Source organism: Lissotriton vulgaris, chromosome 2_1 (genome assembly GCF_964263255.1).
Source record: "Lissotriton vulgaris chromosome 2_1, aLisVul1.2, whole genome shotgun sequence".
NCBI lineage: Eukaryota > Metazoa > Chordata > Amphibia > Caudata > Salamandridae > Lissotriton > Lissotriton vulgaris.
In genome coordinates, this window is record NC_141687.1 from 222,722,333 (window position 1) to 222,740,371 (window position 18,039).

At 49.6% G+C, this 18,039-nt stretch overlaps 1 protein-coding gene across 2 annotated transcripts in view; it reads left to right on the plus strand.

Annotated features, from left to right (window-relative positions):
- The window catches only part of LOC147729882 (uncharacterized), a 157,768-nt gene that overhangs the window by 18,333 nt on the left and 121,396 nt on the right, over positions 1–18,039 (plus strand). The window lies entirely within an intron of this gene.

Here is an 18,039-nt window from a genome sequence, read left to right on the forward strand (position 1 = left end):
ATACTTTATTTAGACAATCAAGTCTATGAAGGTGCAAAAGTGCTGAGAAAGTTCAAATACTAATCTATACATAATTTATTACAGAAATGTTGATGATTGGTCACAAATGAACACCCACAAACAGTATTCATACAGATTCCAGTAGCAGAGGTGCATTAGTAATTTAAAAATACATTTCAGTACGCTGATTGTCACTCACTATTCGCCAGTAAAATTGCTGAAATATGGTTTAAGATACAAGTGGTACAAAATATTCAAACGTTGGGCCCTATAAAAAGTTGCATAATTCTATCAATTTTTTGTGTGAATATCTTTATTGCATTTTTATCATTTTCCTGATACAAACTAATAAAGCATAGCTATATATTGCACTTACATACAAGATCTGTATCGCTGTGTCATTACGTACATAGTTCCTGATATCACCAAATGGTAAGTACAGTGCAATTTACCTCTTGTTTCGCAAAAGGTGACGTGTATTGGCAGTCTGTTATGGGTATATGATATCCACGTGTACCGTCGCCTCTAATCGAGGGACAGGACATGTCTATCATATGAATCTTCTTCTTACAGTAATTGGTCAGGTGAAAACACGTCTATTAGCACAATTACGTTTAACTTGTGTGCAATACAATTGTTGAATAACAATAGACAATAAAGCATGGGTTTCGGGAAATGAACAATATCACTGATTGTAAGACATCTTCATTTTTTAAACATTTAAATCGTAACTAATAAACTGAAAGCAAATGCAAAAGAAAAGGAGGTATCAAGTACACAAAGGAACATATATCTAGTGTGTTATGTGCCTCCGAGTGATGTCACGTCGAGGGTTGTGCGCATGTAAACAGACTTGGGTGGCTGTTACTGGTCAGTATGTGATTGCGTGAATATCAAGATATCGTTCATCTAAGGTGGTGTCCATGTAGTGTCATGAAGGAATGTGGGGTCATTGCCCAACCTAGCAGTCATGTTCAAGGATGCCTTGTGTATACGGCCTATACGCTCCGCCCAGGCAGCGCTTCAGGCATCATCTCTCACTCGCTGTACGGGGCACACAATGTCGCACTAGTTCATATAAGAGCTTTTAGAAAGTCATCCCAGGCCTGTGCGATGGGAAACCTACGCAGCCCAGCTGTTTCTTCCCTGTGAAGAATGGTGCTCTCCGCCTGTTCCCAATTTTCTAGGGATTTTAGCCAGTGGGGTGTCTCCGGGGGGGACTTTGTGTTTCTATCTCTTGGTTATCAATCGTTTCACAGTGATTAAGCCTGAGTCACAGAATCTAGAGCTTACTTTGTTAGCTTTTGTACGTTTGTAAAACCCCAGGATGCAAACCTCCCATGTGTGTGGTACTTTGGTGTTTATGCTGCTGTTGAGAGTTGCTGTTATTGTGAGCCAATAGGAGTGAAGTAGGGGGCAGGACCATAGCATGTGCAGTAGATCAGCGTCTAGTAGTTGGCATCTTGGGCAAGCGGAGGTGGTGATGTTAAAATATTTATTAATCTTGTGCGGCGAGAGTTACACTCTGTGTAATATATACGTTTGTATGAGTTTGAAACCTGAATTTCGCGATATGTGTGTGGCACTAGCCAAGACACGCTCCCAGTCCTTATCTATCCATGGTTGACCCCTGTCCTCAGCCCATCTCGCCCGGAGTCTCTGTGGTGGCTTTAACACGTGTATAAGTAGGGCCTGCACTAGCCAATGAATCACATGTGTCCCCTCCCCCATCACAAGCAGATATTGCAGCAACTGATGTGTTTGCGGCTCATTTGACAAATCTCCCCATGTTTGTGTCAATGTCCGCATGATGGCTGCATGTAGGAGGAATTGACCCACCGGCAAGCCAGCATCCGCTGTCAGGGCTGCGAAAGACACCAAGGCACCATCCGTGTACAGATCTCCCAGTGTCTACTCCTGCCTCAGTCCAGGGCATCAGCGCTACATCCGTTACAAAGTCTCTACCTTGGATCGTACCAACCAGTGGCAGAATTAGGGCTTAGGGAATTGTGTCTTTTGTAAGATGGAGGTTCCTTCGGTAGCATCTATGGGCTAACTCAATATTTATCTGTGTCGGGCGGGGGAATTTCGCCAGCGGGTGAAATAAGCTATAGATTTGTGTCTGTATCCACAAATACGACTCAGTGGCGGTATCTTCCAGGCTCTTGCCACTTAGCCACTTTGCGGCCCACTGTAGCTGCGCAGCCAAATAATACAATTCTAAATGCGGAACTGCCAAGCCCCCACATTCCGGTGGAGCATATAATTTCTGCAGTGATATCCTGGGCCGCCCTGTATTCCATATTAGACCTCTGATTACCCCTTCCAGCTCCCGAAACAATTGCGCGGAACATATACTGGAAGATTTGCAAAATAATGCAATAGCCTGGGTAGTAATACCATCTTAGTTAGGGTGACGCGACTCATCACATTAAGCGACAGAGTCTTCCAAAATTGTACCTGCGCCCGTATGGAGGAGATGGTGCGCACCAGGTTGCCCGTCATTATGCCCACAGGGGATCTCTAGATGTATATACCCCAATATCTGAACTTTGTCGGGTACCAGGCAAGCGCCGTACCATTTATTGTTATATCAGTGGTGCCCACATTCTCGCGAAAGGAATAAGCGCCCAATTTGGCCCAATTCGGCCCGAGACTTCCTCAAACCTAAGGAATATGTTGGATATAGCTGGCAAGATTTCATGCAAGTCTCTCATGTACAGTAACAGGTCATCAGCATGTAGGGACACCGTGTGGACACCATCTTCCAGTGGTATGCCCCAGTCTGCTCCACTTTATCGCAGCAGAGCCGCCAGAGCCTCCATGGCAAGGGAAAAAAGCAATGAAGACAAGGGGCACCCCTGTCTAGTTCCACGTCTGACCCTGATTACCTCAAATATGAATTTGCCTGTGCGGGCCCGTACTATGCGTCGCTGGTACAATAGCTGCACCATTTGTATGTACCCGTCTCCTAACTCGTATTTACGCAGCACCACTGCAAGATAGGGCCACTCCACCGTATCAAAGGCCTTCTCCGGGTCTAGTACTAAGCATCCAGATCGCGGCCAATTCTTTGTTGCATATTTCTGAATTCTTAAAAACCTACGGATGTTGAGGTGCTCCTAGTTGGGACAAATCCATTTTGATCGCTATGGACCAGGGCTGGTACAAACGTGGATATTCGCCTTGCGAGGGCGGAGGCAAGGATTTTATAGTCTGTGTTCAGCAAAGCCAGTGGATGGTAGGAACCAAGATTTTCAGGGTACCTGCCTGGTTTCAGGAGGGAGATTAACGTTGCCTCATTCTGCATAAGTGTAAGGGGCGAGTCGTCGAGGGTTGCTGCATACACCCCGGTATTATTATATCGGAGTAGGCTTTGAAAAATTCGGCCATCCGGACCCGGGGATTTGCCGTTCGATAGGGAGAAAATACTATCCGGTAGTTCGTCTGACAGCAGAGGAGCACCCAGTTTGTCCTGCTGATGCTCTGCCAGTCGCAGCAGTATCAGAGCAGAGAGAAACTCTTGTATGACCTTATCTGTGGCTCGCAAGAAGGATCGGTACATCATGGTGTAGTGCTCTTCAAAGGCATTGTGTATGTCTCTCTGGGTATGAACTGTGTCGCCATTTGTGTTTTGTATAGATATCACGGGTGTGGTAACTGTGTCTTGTCATATTAGCCACTACAACAACTTGCCAGGTTTGTCTCCCATATGGTGGGTGCGCGCAGAATGTGCTGCGTAGTTCAAATTGCGGAGTCGGTCAAGTACTCTGGAATGTTCCCCCCTATTTCGCGCCAATGACCCATCGTCACTCTCTACAGCCTCTTCCTCCCTTTGGAGCAGGTCATTCTCAAGATGTGTGAGTTCAGTCTCTAGTTTTCTGTGTATACCCGCCTGCATGCCAAGACAGTCACCTCTAACCACTACTTAAAACGCATCCCATTCTACTTGGGGCGTCGTGGCAGTGCCGGTTTTCGCTTCAAAGTAATGTGTTATATGTGTGGTCAGCAGGTTCCGGAAGGGCGCATCTAGTAACATGTCTGGCTGCATCCGCCAGGTTCGGATCAGAGTGAGCTAAGGAATGATGATGGATTAATCCCAGATCAGTTGAATGGGGGTGAGTGCTTGCATTGAACAACACTCTGTCCATCATCCCCTTTGGTTTGTCTTTGTTCGCCCTAAGTTAGCAGGGTATGCCCAGACGTGGGTCCCTTGCTCCCTTTGCCACTGGATTCAAGCTAGCCTGGCTGATGACTGCTGATTAGCCAGACACCTGTCCCAGTATGCTTGTTTCCAGTCCAGGGAAGACATGGCTTGGCAGTTCGGGCTGGACTGTTCCCATGAGGCACAGGGTCAGACTGATTTGCATATCGCCATGTCTGAACTGGGGTGGCGGAGTGAGCTAAAGATTGATGATGGATTAAATCCAGATCAGTTGACTGGGGGTGAGTGCTGGCATTGCTCAACACTTGGTCCATCATCCCTTTTGGTTCGTCCAGGTTGGGATCGGTGTCTGGGGGCTTTACCACAGTATTTCAAATATGTGCGGATTGTGTTCTGAATGTGTCCTGCTAAATAATAGACCGCGGACACGTGTGGAAGTAGTTCTTCCGAAAGCATGAACCGGTCTAATCGTACATGTAAACCGTGTGTACCGGAGTAGTAAGAATACAGCCTGTCATGGGGGTTACGGTGTCTTCAGATGTCCCTGAGTTGCCACTGCCCTGCCCAGTTAATCAGCACCTTCATAGCATTTTGTGTGGTTGTGCCCTGAAAGGGTGGAAAGAAGCGGTCTAGTGTGGCGTCAAGTACGCTCCCCCAAAATCATTGGTATATTATGCCACGGCGATAGGATGTGTGACATATCATCAAACAAGGTTACCAGGTCAGTATTGGGAGCATACAGTGATGCAATCACAACCTGTCTGCCATCCAGCGTGACCCTCACCACCACGTATCTGCCTTCTGCGTCCATCAATGATTGTGTAATTTTAAGTGGGACCCCTGGTTGCACCCAGATTAGCACGCCTAGTGCATATGCGGAATACCCGTGGCGTATAATTGGCCTCACCAGCGGCGGTGTAAGCGTTGGATTTCTGGTTTGGTCAAGTGCGTCTCTTGCAAGAGAGCTATTTGTATGCGATGTCTCTTGAGGTATGAATATATCTGATACCTGCGTGACGGTATGTGCATGCCTCACACATTCCATGTACCAATTTTAACTGCAGACATACTTTCTATAGTACACAAACCTACCATGTGTCCCTAGCAACCCATCAGACTCATACAGTATATATATGACCCTGCAGTGCACAACTTCCCCCACATGATAACTCGTGGCTTTTTTTTGTCGGTTGAGAAAGGTGTACAATAAAGAATATCTCATAACAAACCAATACAATGACATAAACATAAAAAAATTCTACAAGGGCGATGGTGCAACATGCAATCGTCCAAACCCTCAACAGAGGCAACAGTCAAACGACCTGCAGGGGTGCGCTGCGTATTACGTACATGTGATTAACAATATATGTGTCCCATGTTCCAGAGGCTCCCCATCTACAGGCATAGTGCAATGTGAGCGAGCTATGCGTCCCATCTCGGGGATCCCCGCTAGGCTAACAGTGCACACCGGTGTCTGCGCAGTTGTGACAGAGCATGAGATCAAACCCCTCCCTCCACCCCCATAAGCTGATGGCACTCACCGCACCATACGCGACGCGGTGGCCGAACTGCGACCTCCGCACATGTACACATCTTGAACGACTGGATACTTCTACATATACATGTCTGCGGAGTGACGTCTGGCTGCTCAGTCGAGTCCTCCGAGTTTTGCAGGCCATACACTTGCTCATCATCACTGGAAAGGTCACGTTGGCTCGAGTTTGATGCGTCCTCAGCTCCCAAGGAACCTCTGATCTCCTCTACTGCCTGCAGGGCATCTCGTTGGCCATGGTTCCGCTCCTTCCTAGACAACCGCTCCTTCTGTGTTGCCATCCCTCCCTTCAAGTCCAGGTTCCAGCCTCTGGCCATGGGGGTTCCGCAGGGATCCTCGCTGAGCCCCACGTTGTTCAATCTCTACGTGAGACCGCTGGCTGATGTCGCAAGGCAGTGGGGCCTAACCATGGTCTCATATGCCGACGACACACAGCTGGCGGTTACTCTCAGCGGGGACGCGGAACAGGATGCCCCCAGGTTTCAGTCCGGACTGAAGGCGGTGGCCAGCTGGTTGACAGGTAACTGTCTCCAGCTTAATGCCACAAAAACAGAGGTTATGGTTGTCGGGAAGGGAGTGGAGCTCTGGGGCGACCAGTGGTGGCCTTCGGAGTTGGGCCCCACTCCGACCCCAGTGTCGGAGGTGAAGAACCTCGGGGTCTGGTTAGACGCTGGTCTTACATTCACAGGGCACACTAAAAAAATCGCAGCCTGTTGCTTCGGTCTCCTAAGAGGGTTAAGGCCGGTGCTTAAGTTCTTTGACGCCCCTACCAGACAGCTTGTGGTCCAGGCAACCATCATCTCCCGTCTGGACTACGCCAGCTCTTTGCTGGCGGGGGCCAACCAGGCTGAGTTAACCCGTCTGCAGCGGGTGCAGAACGCCGCGGCGAGAGCCATTGTTGGACTTCCTAAGTTCTGCCCGGTGTCTCATGTCATCCGCTCCCTGCACTGGCTCCCGGTTAGAAAGCGTATTCTTTTCAAGGTCCTGTGTCTGACCTTCAAAATCCTTAGAGGCATTGGTCCCGAGATCCTGGCCAACTCCATTTCCTTCTATGTCCCTACCCGCAATCTTCGATCTCAAGGGCAGGCCCGTGCTGTTGTCCCCAGATTTAGGCTCAGCAGGATGGGGGGCCGTTCCTTCAGGGTGAGAGCCGCGTCAATCTGGAACACCCTCCCAGTTGAAATTCGGCTGATAGAGGACTTGCTGTCGTTTCGTAGAGCCATAAAAACCTTCCTATTTTAGCTTCCCTGTTTTTGTACTTTTCTGTAGCATTGTCTCCATGCTGTGTTATGACTGCTTAGTGTCTCTGCGCCGGGATGCTCCTTCGCTGGAGTCGCTGTGCGCATAATAAATTGTTATAACATAACATAACATAACATAACTAAGAATCAAGTCCGTGTGAGGTCCCACCAGCGGCGAGGGCGGCGTCTGGGCTCCCGTCGACCTTCTCTCTCTCCGACGGCGGCGAAAGGGGCCCCTCAATTTTGGCAAGGTGACTGACACAGAGACGTCTCGAGGTCCCGCAGCGGTGAAGGTGTCCAGCCAATACTCCGGTGTAGCGAAGAAATGCGTTTTGTCACTCGCCACTACCCGCAATCGCAACGGGAGGAGCAGTGAATATTTCAGGCTGTGTTTCCGAAGACGCCTCTTTACTGCCATAAAGGAGTATTGCATAATTCTATCCATGCAGCCTTAAAAAATCTGTGCTTTCAGTAAAATGCAATATATCTCAAGTGATTCTCAACTGCGTGGGAGATTATCTTTGGGACTAGGGTGGTTCATGATTAGACTACTGCTCTTTTAACCACATGAATGCTAAAGGTAATCCTCCAGGATGCTGACTTTTCTTGATTCCCATTGTTCATGACGAGCTCAGCTCGACATGAGTGTATGGAGGTGTACATCATGACGAGCTGAGCTTGTCATGAGCGTCCAAGGAGTTAAGGATCTGACTTTTTTCTTAGCAGCTTGTCTGTGATTTTATTTATTTTTTTAAATCTTTTTATTGTTATAAACACAAACAGACGTAAGGATGGATCATCACAAGTACGTAGAGCCCGGCATTCATTAAGAAAGGGGAGCTTTGACATTATTCCAACGATCAAGCAAATCAAGTATGCGGAATAGACCAGTGGTGCAGGGTCCCTGTACCAGACCCATCGCTGTGGTGTCAAGCCCCCCCCTACATCATACCACTACGATGGAAATATTGGGCATTAAGTTATCATTCAGTTCCATAGGTAGGTCCATCCTCTCCGTCTAACCACCCCCCCCTGCTGCCAGCGCTGCGACCAAAAGAAAAGGAAAAGGGAAAAATTCAAATAAGATTACCCTAACATATAGAGTGCACATATGTCATCATATCAGCAATACCAATAATCATTTGAAAGACCATGGAAGTCGGGAATCGCCTCACTTACTATCCCCCAACGCCTAGAGAATACTCTATCAGTTTTCGTCCTCAGTCAGCGCTCTGGACTCTGAGTCAGTGTCTAAATCCGATGTCCTGAGCTCCGTCACCAGGGCCTCCCAAGTTTGCGCCGCCTCCAGCGCCTTGTCATTACGGGATCTATAAGCCTGCTGCAGTCTAACTGAACTCTTGCTACCTGCCCACATAAGCAAAGCCGCCCTCCATCTAGCGTAGCTGGGGCCTGTCGCTGCCTTCCAGTGGGATGTAATATCCCTCTTGGCCAGTAAGAATCCTAGGTCTATAAATTTGCGAGACAACTTAGTTTTGCTAGTATGTGGAAACCAGTGTAAGAGGCAAGTCCCTTTGTCCGGAGCAATCTGTCGTTCGGTTACTCTACAGAGCAAACCAGTTACCTCTTCCCAGAATGTGCCCAACTGTGGGCAATCCCACAGCATGTGCCGCAAATCCTGTAATCTGCAACGGGGCATAATGCAGTGTCTACCTGGAAATACTGGTTAATTTTAGCCGGCGTAAGGTACGCCCTGTGAAGTATAAAAAATTGGATCAATTGGAACGTAGCATTCCTGGTGCCCTTCCACGCTCTTCGAAGTGTTTGTGCCCAGGCCGTGTCGGGTATTTCTTTATCTAAGTCCGCCTCCCATCGCTCACGTAGCTTCTGCAATGGGCTCAGCCCCTCTTCTAACAAGCGTTTATATAAGCACGTGACCGCTTTATACGTCCCCGCTGCCATCACCACATACTGGCACGCTCCACTAGTTGGCGGCTCTGAGAGGCCCGTGCCCCAATGCTTCTGGATAGCAGCAACCAGCGCCGCGTGCAATAGGAAATGGCCGCGCGGGAGACCAAAAGTCTCCTGCAATGTACCATAAGGCAACAGCGCGCCATCTGCATACAGATCGCCTACCCTCTGTAGGCCCATCTCTTCCCATTCCAATCCCCACCATGCGGCAATGCCGTGCACATGCCCAGTGGTATCTCGGGAGCGTATGGTCGCTCCACCCCAATTCTCTTGTGGAACCGCTGCCAGCAATGTCTCAGGGCGCCTCCCACTATCGACAATCCAGTAGGCCGCAGTCTCTGCTGTAATACCACGAAGGAGAGGACATGCCGCTGCACATCTGGTGCAGATGCCCTCTCCGGTCCTCGAAACTCCAATGCCACTGCCTGAGTGAGGTGTTGGAATTGTGCAGCTAGAAATTATAATTCAAAATCTGGAACCGCAAGGCCCCCTTCAGCTCTCAGCCGCATCAGAGTATCCAATGCTACTCTGCGCCGCCCCGCGTTCCAGTTGAAGCCCCCAACCGCAGAACCGAGTTGCCGAAAAAAGGCAACGGGGATCCGTATCGACAAGGCCCAGAAAAAATACAAGAGCCGGGGAAGCGCCACCATCTTCAACAGTGCTACTCGACCCGCCACCGACAAGGGTAGAGTCTCCCAGAACCGCATGCTACCCTTCAGGCTCCTCAACGCCCTGCCAATGTTGCCCTCCAGGAGATCCTCCTGAGCATGGTACACATGCGTCCCCTGATAGGGGAGACACCTAGGCTCCCACTCCAAATCTGGTGGTAGTATGGGCGGGTCGCATGTTTTGGACACCGGGAATATGGAAGTCTTCGCCCAGTTAACCCGCAACCCCAAAATGTCACCGAACGAGCCGAGGAGGGAGCGCCCCCCCTCCAGGGCCTCCCCCGCATCTCTCAAAAACAAAAGGAGGTCGTCTGCATATAGCGAGATATAGTGCGGCTGACCATGAAGTTGCAAACCCTGGAACGCCCCCCCCCCGTCCTAGCGCGTGCCGCTAAAGGCTCAATCGCAAGGGCGAACAGCAGTGGGGAGAGCGGGCAGCCCTGTCTTGTACCCCGCCCCACAGGGTATGAGGAGGAAACAACTCTACCAACTCGAACCCTAGCGGTCGCCGATGAGTACAAAATTTCAGTCCAGCGGACATATCCATCTCCAAGCCCGAACGCTTTCAGAACTGAGAACAGATAGGGCCATTCCAGGCTGTCGAACGCCTTAGCAATATCAACCGAAAGGACCATCGCCTGTCTCACCGCCCCATAATCACCATCCAATATTCTTATCAGCCTACGTATGCTGCTAGCAGTATTGCGAGTCGGGATAAAACCGGCCTGATCGGAGTGGACTAACCGTATCATGAAGGGGAGGAGCCTAGTGGCCAGCACTCGACTCAATATCTTGTAATCAGCGGTGAGCATAGATAGTGGCCTATACACAGTTGGATCAGTCGGAGGTTTCCCTGGTTTGAGGAGGGGAACAATGACAACCTCCCTAGAGGAGGACGGTAGTACCCCCTGCTGTCTAGCCTCTTTGTACATGGCTAGTAATCTGGGAGCCAGGACGTCAATATACGCTAAATAGAATTCGATAGGCAGGCCATCGTTACCCAGAGTTTTGTTGGGCGCCAACTGCTTAATGGCGCAGCAAATCTCGGCCAACGTAATGTCCTGACCAAGGGATTCCGCCTCCTCCTCCTCAACAGTAGGCAATTCCAGACCCTCCAAAAACGCCTGGCCATCTGCCTCCCCAGTCGGCTCGTGTACAGGCATGCATATAAGGTCCAGGACTGCTCATTTATATGAAGTGGTGTATATTCCAATTGTCCCGAGGATGAGGTCAACGCCATGATAGGCACGCACCTAGGAACGGGGTCAGCCAGCCAAGCCAGCAGCGTGCCCACCTTATCTCTTTCCGCATGCGCACGGGCCAGATAAGCTCTGTGATTGAAGCACCGTAAGCGCTCCACAACCACCGCTACTGCCTCCTTCCGGGACTGGACCGTGTCACTCAATTCAGAGTTATCAGAGTGGGCTCTTTCCGCCTCCCGTAGGGCACGTTCGCCATCCTCAATCTCTCGCAATAGTAGCTTCCTGACCCCCACCCACTTAGCAATACATATCCCGGCAAAGACCACTTTAAAAGCGTCCCACTCCAGGGCCGTAGTCGTGGCCGTACCTTCATTCTCCGCGAAATACTGCTACACCCCATCTCCCAACTCCGAGCGAAAGGCCTGATCCTCCAGTATCTCCGGGCCCAATTTCCAGGTCGGTATGATAGGGCGCTCCGATACCCAGCAGAAACTCACCAACAACGGGTTATGGTGTGCGACAAGTATTCGCTGCCAACCGCCAAGGACACCAGGCCAGGACTACACAAGATCGCGTCCAGTCGCACGTGCAACTCATGCAAAGCCGAAAAATACGAATAATCCCTGTCATCCGGGTGCTGTGCCTGCTAAACATCAATAAATCCCTAGTTATCTTGCCACTGGGCCCTAGCCTTCGCCAGTTTATGTACCGGGGCTGTGGGAAGTAGAGGGTGGGATCTATCCATGGTCACATCTGCAACTGAGTTAAAGTCTCCCCCCATCAATGCTGGGTTCGTAAAATAATCCGCGAGGGCGACAGACAGAATCTCTAGGAAGGGCGCCTGTCCACATATGGGGAATACACGCTACAGAGGGTCACCACCCGCCCATATAGGCGTCCCCTGACTACTACATAGCGGCCCTCAGAGTCAACCAATTGATCAATTACCCAAAAGGGGACCCCCGCCCTAATCCAAATCAACGCCCCTCGCGCAAATGCTGAGTAGGTGGTGTAATAAAGCTGACCTCGCCATCTGCACTGCAGAGCCAGTCCCTCTGTCCTAGTCAAAGGAGTCTCCTGCAGGGAGGCTATCTGCACGCCCCTAAGCTCCAAATAGGAGTGAACTTTATATCTACGCTGCATAGAATGCAATCCCCGTACATTCCAGGTCATACATTTCACATCAGGTAACAAACCCATAACCGTAAAGCAAAGAACACACAATCTGGCCCTCCCCCCCTGGTTGCCAAGGAGCGGGCCCACAAAACAGATGCCTCATACGTAAGGGTGTTACATTCTCAATTAGCCGCACTGGCAAGCAACATCTCCCAAGCAAAACAATCCCATCCCCCAACAATCCCACCCCACCCACAAAAACTTCCTACCCCCAAGAACAGAGGCAGCTTGTCTGTATATCCAAAACTTTGATGAGTTTGGTAATATCCTGCGGCTTTCACTGTTAATTAAGTGGCTGACAGCAGATGATAGTGTCCGTGACTTCTTATTAATCCACAGCTGCCGAAGGAGACTTCTATGGTCTTCAAGGAGGATCGGGCATAAGCAGAGCAGATGGTTTATCGATTCCTCAAATGGGCCTCATGGGCAAGTATGTTTTAGACTCGTTTTTGGCTGTCCATGGCGGTAGTAAGTCTAGTGACAAGAAGGTACCCATCCAGAACTGCAGGTATTTCGATTTATAGTAAGGTGAGAATGGTTCCATAATATATTTTTATGGACCTTTTCCATCGTAGCTAATGAGGACAAGGGGGGCATGTTCTCTATTGGCAATGCTTTGTGATCAGATTCATCGGATTAGATTTTTGCTTTTCTGTTCATGACTGCTTTAAACTGTTACAGTAGTTTTGAGTAACAGCACCTCCGAGCCTGTTTGCTCTAGTGCTTCAGAGAGGGCATATGACCAGGCATTTGAATGCGGTGCGTTTTTGGAGCACAATACTTCCATCCAGATGAGATTTTTCAGTGATCCTTGCTCGGCTATTCTTGTGGAGTACAGGTATTTTATTATGCAAGCCTTCTGTGTGATCAGATCTTAATGCAAATTTCATTCTGATCTGAGCTGGCGAGGTGGTACACGGTAATTTGAATAGGGCTCTGAAAACTACACTCTGACAGTTGTTCAAAAAGGCCCCAGTTTCTCCGGGAAGGCCTTGGACCCATATGACAATGTTGGAATTAGTTTGGCTGAGACTATTTTTAACAGCGATTCTAAGGAATTGTTTTTAGTGCTCTTGGCAGTTGTTCAAAAGGTGCATTGTACTAAGGCTAATTTTAGTTTTAATGAGTTTAAGTGTAGTAAGTGACCTTCTTTGTGATCTAGCCAGCATCCCAAATATTTATATTTATTTGCATGGTCAGGCGGTGATTGTTGGGATGCCAACAGTGTTGTTTTTTCTTCTTCCGGCCAAAAGTAACGATGTTGGATTTATCGGAATTAATTTTCATCTTGAATGCCCGGCAATGAGTGTCTGGGGCATCAAGCAATCTTTGGAGCCCTATCTACGTTTTGGCTTAACAAGACTACATCGTCCACGTATAAAGGAGAAGTAATATGTTGGTTTGCTAGATTTGGGGCATGGCTGGTTACTTGATTTAATGCGGGCACCAAGTCGATCATGTACAAATTAAAAAGGGTCAGTGCTAACACGCACTCCTGTTTGACGCCTTGTTCGATGCATATATTTTCTGACACCACAGTATGTGATCCTAGTTTTACTCTAGCCCGGGTGTTAGAATATAACAGCAGAATGACCTGCAGTAATGGTGCAGGGATTTTCCAGGCTGTGAGTTTAGCACACTGAAGCTGAAGATTAACCTGATCAAAAGCTTTGCTATAGTATATGAAACCAAAATGCAGCTCTTCCTTTTACTGTGTTTGTTTTGCTGTGAGCATCCTTATCATCCCTATTATTCATGACTGTTCGTTCTATCCCTAGCGCCTTGACGACTTTGGGCAAAGTTCGTGCTCTATAGATCATCATTCATTCATTCATGGCTACCAAATTGTCAATGGTGCCAGACCGTGTTCTGAAGTTGGTTTGGCTAAATGGAAGCAGGTTGTTTGTCGATACCCAATCTTGTAAATCCTCCAGTAGTAGCGAGGCAAAGTATTTTGCTTCAATAACCAGCAGTGCGATAAGTCGATAACTATCTGGGTAAAAGAGTGGGCCTTTTTTTTATTTAGGACGAAGAACTGGCCCTTGCCAAGATGATGAAGTGGTGTTACTGTTTATCCAACTCTTAAATAGATTTTCCAAGGCACTCAACCAGTAGTTGTCATGTTTGTAAACTGAAGCTGGGATGCCGTTGGGACCTGGGGCACTGTTGGGCCTGTTTTTTCGCATTAATGTTTGTGAGAAGTTGGCCTGGTATATAATGCTCACTAATTCTAGTGATCACTTTGTACCATGCCAAGCAACCCTTATGATGATGGTTGTAATTCAACCTTGTAGACCAGTTATCCTAGTGGTAACGTGGACAAAGCAGTCTTAGGCTAAACTCTGAAAGGCATGTGAAGCCAGCTGTTATACCATACACAACCCCCTTGAATACCAAATGAAAGGGACACCACACAGATATATATTGAAAATATATATTGATTTATTAACTATAAAATCCCCTGGACTCTTTATGAGCACAGAAGCACAAGCGTAAAATCACAAGACAGTTTAAAATACACAAAAGTTGCACAATATGGATGAGCCCTAGGGGCCACCTAAACCATATACTAAATAAGTGGTATAAGAGATACCAGGAGGAAAGTGAAGAGGCCTAGGGCCTTGGGAATCGCTGGAGCTATTCGAGACTGGAAATAACTAAGTCGGGAAAGGCCCACGGGACTCGGGTGCAGTGTTCAAAGTGCACGCACTTCTCAATACAAAGTCTATGGTGCGTAAAAAGCACAAAGTTAGAAAGTTAGGAACCTTCCGAGTGACCTACGGAGCTGAAACTTAAAACACAGGCCCTTGGGATGTGTACCAGTGCAGGAGCACCGGCGGAGCTGAGTTACCTCACCCACAGGAAGCGGGTGCACAGGGTCGAAGATGTGTCGGGTTTCGTCACGCTGGTCGATGGTGCTTGGAGCAGGAGATGCTGCAGGCGGCTCGATGAGAAGAGTTCCGGTGGATCCAAGGGTGGATCTGTAGATGTGAAGACCTGAAAGCAGAGGGGACAGTGTTCAAAGTCACTAGCCAGTGACTGCCGTGGAACCAGAGTGGAACCAGGTGATGTCGGGTGCAAACAGGCGTTGTCGGGTAGCTTCTTTCTGCAGCCACGTGGATACCCGGGGTCGAGGACGTCCAGGAGTCGGTCACGAGCTGTCCCACGTAGGCTTCTCGCTGTTGGCGGTGTCGGCGACCTGATCGGAGCAAACAGGCCTTGGCAAATGCAAGCCACGCAGAAGTTGAAAGATGCTGTTCACTCGGACCAGCAAGGTCAGAGCGGGTGCGCCTTGTCACAGGAGCTTGGGTAGGTCTGGAGCAACCAGACCTGCTGTTTAAATCTTCGGGTTCGTCGCCAAGATGGCCGCTGGCCGCGTGGCTAGTGGCCGGGATGGCGCGTCGAGTGGCACAATGCAAAAGGGCCCCACGCAGATCGTGGAGATGCTGGAGGGCTGATCTTCGGTGCAAGGGCTGCTCGGTGGTGGGGGTTCTCAATCCCCAAAGCACAACGTCGAGGATGCCTCAGAAGCTGCGCAGTCAGCTTTTCGGGTGTCTTTCAAGAGGTCCGGTCCCACGTCACTCGGTGCCTCCACGGGTCCCTTCTTTGCAGGGACTGTGGATCGGGCTCTGAGAGGTCTGGGAATCTGGTTCTTGTCGGGCTCTGGGCTCGGGCTCCGGCGGGAGGCGGCGGCAAAGCAGACGTCGAGTTGCTGGTTGGTACCTGTGTTCACAGGGTGGTCACTCCTTGGCCACAAGGGAGATTCTTCTTCAGTCTTCTGTGCAGCAGAATGTCGAAGTCCAGTCTTCTTCTTAGTTTAAGTTGATTTCGGGATGATCTGCTGTGCAATGGCACTGCTCCCCCTCTTATTCCAATCTAGGGGGTGGATCACCTACTAGGTCCCTCCTCTGGGAGGAACCAGGAAGGGGGGCGGTTACACCCCCTTTCCTTTGTCCAGCTCCGCGCCAGGACTGGGGCTGGAAGGCCCCAGAACCGGTTTGGGCTGGCCTATGCACGGGGACACCTTGTGTGCCCCGGGCATGTCTGATTCTTTTCAGCCCTGTCCTACCTAATACACAAAATCCTGTCTGGGGTGGTGCTCGCACCTCCCAAGGCAGGAAACCCTTTGTCCAGGCCGCCATCTGCCGAGTTTCGGTCAGCAGCAGGAGGCCAGACTTGTGTCTGTGGTGGCAGCGTCCATTTTGTGGAGCTGAGGCTCTGTTTAACTTTAACCGGGGTTAAGGCTACACACATGTCGTGTCCCTCTAGAAGGGTGGAATGCTATCCCCGTCGCCAGAACTGGCGAGGGGATAGTATTCCAATTCGTATGACACCTTACTCGACATGTTTTGATAAAGCCAAACCAAAGATAGCATTTAACCGCGAGGATTATAATGCACTTAAGAGTATATGGTATGGCAATATCCCGGAACAGCTTAGGGAGTGGTTCCCGACAGCTGCAGACAGGCTCAGCTCATGCTAGAGCACCATCTCACATATTTCCAAGCACTCTGCCTCCAGGATTGATGAGGCCTTCCATAGGAGTGGCTGATAGGAACATATGTGTCCAGTTTAGGGTTAGGCACAGACATACTGTACCTAAGTAAGAGGTGATTACACCAACTTACCCCAGCTGAGTGATCAGCCAGTTGTGTCAAATATGGAGGCCAGGCCAGGGGTGGCACAATACACGCTGCAGCCCCTGGTAGGCCTTGGCTACACCTATGCCCTGGGTACCTATGGTACACTGTTACAGGGGCCTATAAGGTGAACCAATTCCAATTGTGTTATGCACCTAAGGTACATGGAGTCCATTTTAAGGAGAGAGCAATCAGCCTGGGGCCCTGAATAGCAGGATCCCAGGCCAACTAAGTCAAAAACCAGCTAAACACCAGACAAAAAGTTTGGGGGTAACCATAGTCAGATATCCACCTTCCTACATAACCCCCCCCCAAACGAAAGGAGATAAGGCTATCCTTGACCAGGTAAGCCTATATTGCCTAAGTGGCCATATAAGGAAGTACCAACTCTGGCTTGGTAACCCCCTGTCTCATGGTCCACTAAGCAATCCCTCACCCTAAGGGTATCTGAGGGTCTCCACCATAGTGAATCTCTACCTGTGGTGTGTCTTTGCAAAGTCAAAGGCTGGTGTTGAGATGGAGTACTGAAGTGAGTTTCCTCTGTAGGGCTCAGCTTCCTCCAATCACTCTCCACCATGTGTGCCTTTCTTTCTCTGACTGAGTTGCACTGTGCTCTCAGGGTCAACCTCTGGCTACCTAAAGCTGGAGGCTGGGTCCCTCTGTTTGGCTTACTGGAGGGACAGGTCAGGTTTGGGGCCTTTTGGTCCCAGGTTTGGCTGTGCCCAACAATATCCATCTGGGGGAGGTCCCTAACTACTTTTAAGGGGGATCCCTCAGGAGTTTTTAAAGTTTTCACCTCACTAGGGCTACTAGTTTCGGTGCCCCTAATCTGTTGATGGGGGTGCTTTATTTGACAGGGGACCCTTTGGGCCTCACTGTCCTTCTTGTCCTCTGCAGCCCTGAGCTGAGTAAGGCAAGGTAGAGAGGGGCAGGTTACCTGCTCCAGACTGGGTCCCTCCTGAGAAGGGTCCACTGCCATCAGAGGCTCTGTCAGGCCAGGCCTAACAACCTCTGGGACAGTTCCTTCATCAGGGGTAAGATCAGTTCCCTGAGGAGGCTGATCCTTTCCTAAAGTCTGGTGGGAGGGAGATTTCTCTTCCTCCTCAATGCTCTCTGTTTGGGTGGAGTGATCCATCATTTCAGGCTTCACTACCCAGGTATCGGTTTGAGTTTGGGCTGTGGCCATCACAGACCCACCAACCTTTTCAGGAGGAGACTCAGTTTGGGTATGGGCTGTTACTAGTACAGCCCCGCTACTCTTTCCAGGAGGGAAGTTATCTAAAGATGGGGCTGAGGTTTGCTCAGCCCTCCCAACCTTTTCAGGAAGGACATCTTGAATTGGGGCTGTAGCCATTACAGCCCCACTAACCTTTCCATGGAGATGTACCATTCTAGAATGGGTTTGCTGTTCAACCTCAGCCCAGGCTGAGATTTCCAAATCATTACCCAGTAGGCAATCTACAGGC